General features: G+C 47.3%; 1 pseudogene; it reads left to right on the top strand.

Moving 5' to 3' along the window:
• The first annotated feature begins 224 nt into the window (after nt 1-224).
• LOC129393276 (arf-GAP with GTPase, ANK repeat and PH domain-containing protein 2-like) lies at nt 225-901 on the top strand (annotated as a pseudogene).
• Nucleotides 902-8,293: the final 7,392 nt, after the last annotated feature.

Raw genomic sequence — 8,293 nt, forward strand, 5'->3', positions numbered from 1 at the left:
AGGGAGGACAAAGGCGGCCATGGCAGCAAGGGGACAGGGCAGAGGGGAAGGCGGGCAGGTGGATGTTGGCAGCCACAGATTCCCATCCAGTATCCTGGAGCAGGAAACCCAGGGCTGTGTCCTAGGAGGCCCAGGAAGCCTGGTCAGCATGGAGGCTGAGGGCGGGCCCGGGAGATCTGGGAAGGACATCAGTGTCTCCACGAAGAGCAGCAGGGTCTCAGCCCATGGCAGCCGCAGGCCCCATGACTGGGGCCGCAGCCTCCAGAGCTGCCACAGCAGCCTGTTGTTCTGGGGGGGTCGAAGGTGGAGGCTGTCAGAGGGGCAGTGCAGGGGGCTGCTGGGGTGAAGCCCCCTGAAGCAGCAGCACCCATCCTGCTGTTGCTCTGCCCTCTTGGAACCCCTGCCCACCAGGACCCTCTCCCCTCCGGGACACCCTGCCCTCCTGGGCCCTCCTGGATCCCCTGCCCTCCTGGGCCCTCCTGGACCCCCTGCCCTCCTGGATCCCCTGCCCTCCTGGACCCCCTGCCCTCCTGGACCCTCTACGCTCCTGGACCCCCTGCCCTCCTGGATCCACTGCCCTCCTGGATCCCCTGCCCTCCTGGACCCCCTGCCCTCCTGGACCCCCTGCCCTCCTGGACCCCCTGTCTGTGGCCCCTGCTCCTCTCCTCCTTCCCTGACACATGACTGGACCCCCTGATCTGCAGCCGGGGTCTGGGCACTGGGGGTCCTGTGGGCCTCTCGGTGTCTGGGGACAATCACAGGTTCCCATGCCCACACCCAGCCTCTGCTTCCAGAACACACTAGAGGGTCCCGGCAACCTGATGAGTCCACTGTCCCCGCGATGGTTTTCAGGGATGGAGAAGGCTCCCTGTCCTCTGCTGGAACCCTGCAGCCGGGCTGACGGTACCCCCACCACCCGCCCAGGGGCCCCCAGACCCTCCCCATCTTCACCGCCAACCCAGGCCCCGGCTGCGCACCCGGGGCCAGGCCGTGAGCTGCTGTCCCCAGATGGGGCCGCCCCGGGCTGGCCTGGCTCACTCCATGTCACAGATATTCCCACAGAGACCCCAGCGAGACCTGCAGAACATTACAGCAGAATGAAGGAGAGCCAGAGGAAGAGGCAGATGTGCTGGCCTGTAAACAGTCTGATTTCCAATGTAAACCAGATTCAGGCCCATGACATCAGGTAAACATCTGCATCAGAGCCCCCGGCCCCCCACCGCCCGGGAGGCCCCGGGGTCCACACGGCCGACTCTGGGACCCGTCACAGTGACCGCCGAGACATTTCGTAATTAGGCAAAATTGATCCTTGCATTCCTTCCCTAAATCCCAAATCTCTGCAATTTTACTTCTTCTCAAAAATGAAAACATTTGGCAATTAGCTGATCCAAGTGAAAAAGGTAGAGAATGTGCTCTCAACTGGAAAATGCCAATTAAGGAAGCAGCTCTGACTTCCCACCCGCCCTGGCTAAGCTGGGAGCTTATCTTCCCCGAGAAGAATCTGCTGGGATAAGGGGGCTTGGGAAACACCGAGGGCAGGGCTGCCTCCTCACCTCCTCAGCTTCCTCTGAGAGCAGATTAGCCGTGGCCTTGTGCCAGCAGGGCCTGGGTGCCGCACCGGGTGGCAGGGGTGGCAGAGCCGGGCCTAGCTCTGGTACTGGGATTTGGGGTGGCAGGACCCAGTGGGGCACCCGCTTGTGGGCAGCACTGAGGGCGGTGACGTAGGCAGCGAGTGCCGGTGTCTGCCCCCTCCATCTGGCCGGGCCCCCCAGCCTGCTCCTGCAGCCCTGGACCTCAGGGCCCATTTGCGGTGCAAGGCGGCTCTTGGCCGGTCTCCACTCCTAAACATTTATGCGTTGAAAATGCCCATTTGTTTGTTTTCTTGTGTTCCATTTATGTGTTCTGTATCCTTTTTTACTTAATTTAAATAATTTTTAAATGTGAAATCGTTAAGTAACCTCAGACCCTCAAACTTTGTTCTCCACTCACCGAGTCCATGAGTTCTGTCTCCTTCTTCCCGTGGTTTCTGTTTGCAACAATAACGGAATACCTGCATGTCTAATTTTTTTTTTTATTCAAAAGGCAGCATACGATGTATATTCTCTTTATCAAGCTCGTGATTTCTTTTAAAGATTTTATTTTGAAATCATTACAGATTCACAGGAAGTCTCGAAACTAGTACAGAGCTTCCCACATGCCCCTCAACCAGTTTTCCCAACGGCTTTGTCTCCCTTAGCTGGAGTGCATATCTAAGCCAGGAAGCTGACCTTGCTACAGTGTGTGTATCTGGGTTTTTGCCATGTTGTAGGATGTGGGAATTTGTGTACACACCACCAGGAACAGGACACAGAGCTGTCCCACTGCCACGGCCATCTCCGGGGCTGCCTCATCCCAGAGACTCACTGCCCATGTCCCCGTTCCTTCCTCCTCACACCCTCTGGCCTTTTCCTATGGCTATAAATTCGTCATTTTGCAAATGTGATGTAAATGGAATGCGTGGGACCCTTTCAGATGAGCTCTTCACTCAGGAACATGCCCTTGAGACCATCTAAGCTGCTTCCTGTGTCAACAGTTAGTTCCTTTTTACTGATAAGTAGCCTCCCCTGGTAGGAAAGGACCTCTTTGTTTACCATTCACCTACTGAAGCTTTTGACTATTACAAATAGAGCTGCCATGAACAATCACGTATAGGTGTTTGTGTGAACATAAATCTTTCTTTCTCTGGGACAAATGCCCAGGAGTGTGACTGCTGGGTCAAATGGTCAGAGTCTGTTTCGCTTTTTTAAGAAACTGTCAAACTCTTTTCCATGGTGGATGCGCCATGTTACATTCCACGCGCAGTGAATGTCACACCGTTTCTCCGAATCTCTGCCAGCATTTGGTCTTGTTATTATATTTTGCGTTAGCTGTTCTAATAGGTACGGAGAAATATTGGGTCACGGTCCCAGCCTGCGTTTCCCTGGGGCCACGCGGGTTGAAGGCCGTTTTGTGCCTTCATCTGCCATCTCCACCTCGTCTCCATGATCCTTCTTTCATTGGATTATTTGGCCCTGTACCATTGAGTTTTGAGAGTTCTTCTTATATTCTAGATACGAGTCCTTTGTCAGACATGGGTTTTGCAAATATTTTCTCCCAGCCCACAGCTTATCTTTTCATCCGTCCTAACAGGATCTTTCACAGCATAAAAGTTTTTAATTTCAATGAGATCTAATTCATTGATTTAAAATATATATGAATCATGCTTTTGATGTTATATCTAGGAAGTCCTTGCCAAGCTCCAGGTCCTGGACACTTTCTTCTATTCTAAAAGTGTTATTGTTTTTGATCCAATTTGAGTTAATTTTCTTTATTTTTACTTTTTTTTTTTTTTTTTTTTTTTTGAGATGGAGTCTTACTCTGTCTCCCAGGCTGGAGTGCAGTGGTGTGATCTTGGCTCACTGCGACCTCCAACCCCCAGGTTTAAATGATTCTCCTGCCTCAGCCTCCCAAGTAGCTGGGATTACAGGTGCCTGCCACCACGCCCAGCTAATTTTTGTATTTTTCATAGAGACAGGGTTTCACCATGTTGGCCAGGCTGGTTTTGAACTCCCGACCTCAAGTGATCTGCCAGCCTCGGCCTCCCAAAGTGCTGGGATTACAGGCATAAGCCACTGTGCCCAGCCCCAGTTTGAGTTAATTTTCATATGAATGTGTAGGTCTACGGCCATTTTTGAACCCATGAGTCTGCTCTAGCATGGCTTGTTGGGAAAGCGGCTCTTCTGGCATTGACAGCTCTTGGTCCCTTGTGGGAGGCCAGGTGGCCGTGATCCTGGGGGTCTGCACGCCCCTTTACCTGCACTCTCTCTCTTCCCTGGGGTGACACTCTCTTTTTCAATTTTCTATTTCTTTAATTTTAATTAATTTTTTTTTTTAAATTTTAGAGATGAGGTCTCACTATGTAGCCCAGGCAGGTCTAGAACTCTAGCCTCAAGAGATCCTCCCTCCTCAGGCTCCCAAAGTGCTCGGATTACATGCATGAGCTGCTGTGCCCACACCCACGGTGACACTCTTGATTACGGGAGCTTTTGAGTAACTCTTAACATTGAGGGGCACGATTCTGCCTTTCTTCTTCTTTTATCATTTAGCTATTCTAGTTCCTTTGCCCCTTTGTACACATTTTAGAAGCAATTTATCTAATAAAAAATACTTGTGATATTTTGGTGTGTTGATTAATATGTATTCCTGGTATTTTTGATAAAAAAATCTATCTAGATCAATTTAGGAAAAACTAAATTAAAATATAAAAGCACTCAATGTAATTTACTACATTAATATATTTATTGAGAAAAACTATATAGATGACACTCAAAACTATTCCCTAAAACTTAGCCCCTCTGTGAATTTTAAAGTTTTTCTTTTTCTAAACATTATTCCATAAAAAGTGTGGGAATTAATATTCATACGTTTAGTCCATTTTTCTACTGAGCTGCTATTGATTTGTATAATCAATTTGGATATCAGAGATATTAATTTTTATTGTTATATTTGTAAGAAACATTTTCTCTGAATCTGTACTATGTCATTTTTTACTGTGATTTTCAATAAAGAAGTGTTTCCTTTTGAAACAGTGAAATCTCCGAGACACTCCGTTAACAATGCTTGTGTTTCGCGCCATGCTTTAAGGCCCCCCCAATATCGGGACTACATTCCCCACATGTCCTTCCAGGAATTTTGTACTTTTATTTTTTTGTGTGGATTTGGATTCCTCTTGGATTTGCTCCAGCTGAGTTGGGACTGCCTACCTGGGTGGTTGCTCTGTGTCTCAGCTGAGATGGAGATGGGACTGCCTTGCTGCAGGTGCGTGGTTCTGTTGTTATGTCCTCTGTAGCAGGCCCTGTCTCTTCCTGCTGGCTCAGACACCCCATCCACGGGGTCCTGAGTTACACTGAGAAGGCTGCCAGGGCCCGGGTCCACTTCCTCCTTCAATTTATGTAATCCAGAAGCAAGGCAGTGCTGTTTTAATAACTGTAGCTTTATAGTCTGTTTTGATAGCTGTCTGGGAAATCACCACTCATTCTTCTTCCTTTATATTTTGCTTTTAAATTTTTAATGGCTATAAAAATTTTAAAAAATTATAAAGACATCCCCCCAAAATTTAATGGCTACACTTGCCTATACATTTTGATGAGAATTTTAGAGAAAACTTGGCAAGATAAAAGTAATTATTTATTTTAATTGGAATATAATTAAATCCATAGGTTGATTTTTAGAGACCTGAAGTTGTAAGTGTTCTCAATCAAGAAACCTGTTATATCTCTCCATTTATTTACATCTTATGGGTAGGAGGCTTTTTTTTTTTTTTTTTTTTTTTTTTTTTTTGAGATGGGGTTTCACTCTCATTGCCCAGGCTGGAGTGCAATGGTGTAATCTTGGCACATTGCAACCTCCGCCTCCTGGGTTCAAGTGATTCCCCTGCCTCAGCCTCCCAAGCAGTTGGGATTATAGGCATGAGCCACCATGCCGAGCTAAGTTTTTGTATTTTTAGTAGAGACTGGGTTTCGCCATGTTGGCCAGGGTGGTTTCGAACTCTTGACCTCAAGTGACCTGGCCTCCTCAGCCTCCCAAAGTACTGGGATTACAGGTGTGAGCCACTGTGCCCAGCTGCCCATAGAATTCTATAATTTTAAAATTATAAATGGGAAATGTTGTCATGTGGTATTTTCTCTACATAGTGTCTAGAAAATCCGTTGATTTATAATGTTGTATCTTTACTCAGCTTTTGTTCTAGTTGTTTCATTTCTTCCTTTTAAATATTTTGAACTGTATTTAGTTTTTAGTGTGTCCCAATGCTATCATTCAAAACAATGTTTAATAAGACAGGTAGTAGCTGCTTCTCCTAATGTTTCTATGTGACTTTTAATATCACTTCCCGAGGGATATTCCTCAGAAGTTAGATATTAATAGCTTTTCAAGTTTTTCTTTTTTTCTAACATAAACGAATGCTGAACCATAGCAAGCTTTCGAACTTTGTTGAACTTTACCAGCTTTTGCAGCTAATACTTGAGTAGTCATAGGTTTCATCCTTTGTGAATTTCCAGAATCACATAAATAGACCTGCTGCTCTTCCTGCCTCGCTAGAATAAACCATACTTGAGCTCAGTGTCTGGCACATGGCAGTTGCTCAATAGATATCTGTTGCGTGAAATGAACGAAGGGGCAAGAACATGGAGAAAACCACCTCTGTGGTTCAGGCGTGAAGGGCCTGCTGCAACGGAGGTGTAGGGGCACTGAGGAAACCCTCCCTGGGGCCGGGCGCGGTGGCTCACATCTGTAATCCCAGCACTTTGGGAGGCCGAGGCGGGCAGATCCCGAGGTCAGGAGTTCAAAACCAGCCTGGCCAACATGGCAAAACCTCATCTCTAATAAAAATACAAAAAAATTAGCCCAGCGTGGTGATGCACGCCTGTAGTCCCAGCTACTCTGGAGGCTGAGGCAGGAGGATGGCATGAACCCGGGAGGTGGAGCTTGCAGTGAGCTGAGATCACGCCACTGCACTCCATCCTGGGCGACGGAACAAGACTCCGTCTCAAAAAAAGAAAAAAAGAAAATCCTCCCTGGTCCCCAGCCCCAGGCTTCAGCACCAGGTAAGGGTGAGCTTGCCTAGGAGGCCTCACCGTCTCTGATGCCCTGAGGTAATGGCGGCCACACCTCACCCTGACCGAGCCCACCCATGGCCCAGGCTGGCACAGATCCCACATTCATACCTAGAAGAAGGGGACCCAAAGCCATCTGGGGCATAAAGGCTACCTGCCTCCGTCTCTATTATTCTCTGGACACTGTCTGAAATTCAATTAAAGTTTATGAGATAGCAAGGAAGGAAGGTAAAATGAACCATGGCCATGTGATAAAACAATTAATAGACTCCAACTTTGAGATGACTCCAATGTTGACACTGTTGCACAGGGACTTTAAAATAACTCACAGGCCAGGCGCGGTGACTCACTCCTGCAATCCCAGCACTCTGGGAGGCTGAGGTGGGCGGATCACAAGGTCAGGAGTTCGAGACCAGCCTGGCCAACAAGGTGAAACCCCATCTCTACTAAAAATACAAAAATTAGCTGGGCATGGTGGCAGGTGCCTGTGGTCCCAGCTACTCGGGAGGCTGAGGCAGGAGAATCGCTTGAACCCGGGAGGCAGAGCTTGCAGTGAGCTGAGATTACATCACTGTACTCCAGCCTGGGTGACAGAGCGAGACTCCATCTCAAAAAAATAAATAAATAAATAAAAATAACTGTGATGGCTATGTTCAGTCAACATGCATTAACAGGTGAGGAGTTTCAACAGATAAATGAAAACTGAAAAAAACTAGAACACTATTTTTATTTATTTATTTTTGAGATGGAGTCCTGCACTGTTGCCCAGGCCGGAGTGCAGTGGTGTGATCTTGGCTCACTGCAACCTCTGCCTCCCATGTTCGAGTGATTCTCCTGCCTCAGACTCCCCAGTAGCTGGGATTACAGGCGTGTGCCACCATGCCCAGCTATGTTTTGTATTTTTAGTAGAGACGGGGTTTCACCATGTTGGTCAGGCTGGTCTTGAACTCCTGACCTCAGGTGATCCACCCACCTTGGCCTCCCAAAGTGCTGGGATTATAGTCCCAGCTACTTTGGAGGCTGAGGCAGGAGGATCTCTTGAGCCCAGGAGTTAGAGGTTGCAGTGAGCTGTGATCGAACCACTGCACTCCTGCCTGGGCAACAGAGCGTGGCCCTGTCTCAAAAATAACAAAAGTCAAATGGAAATAGCCTCTCCACCCCCCCCGCCCCACAATATCAACATTCTTATCATAGGCTAATTAACACACTGGAGAGAACTAAGGAAAGAATCCATAAACTGGGAGACAGGTGAGTAGAAGTCATCCAAAATGAACACAAAGAGAAAAAAGACAAAGAGAGAGAACTAAATCAAGCATCCAAGACCTTTAAAACACTTCAACACATTCTAGTGAATGTCCACTTATGATCCTAAGAGGAAAGAAGAAATCATGGAAGAAAAGCTACTTGGAGAGATGGTGGCTGAGAGTCTCCCAAAGCTAGTCAAAGACAAAAAAAATCACATATTTGAGAATTTTGGAGAGCCCTAAGCAGAATAAACACAAACACTCCTGTTAGAACTAATAAAAAATCCAGCAAAGGTGCAGAGTGCAGTATCAATACACAAAAATCCACTGAATTTCTATACATTAGTAATAGACAATCTGAAAATGAAATTAAGAACATTTTAAATAATAATAGAATAAAATACAGAAGCATATATG

This window comes from Pan paniscus, chromosome 9 (assembly GCF_029289425.2).
Source record: "Pan paniscus chromosome 9, NHGRI_mPanPan1-v2.0_pri, whole genome shotgun sequence".
Lineage (NCBI taxonomy): Eukaryota > Metazoa > Chordata > Mammalia > Primates > Hominidae > Pan > Pan paniscus.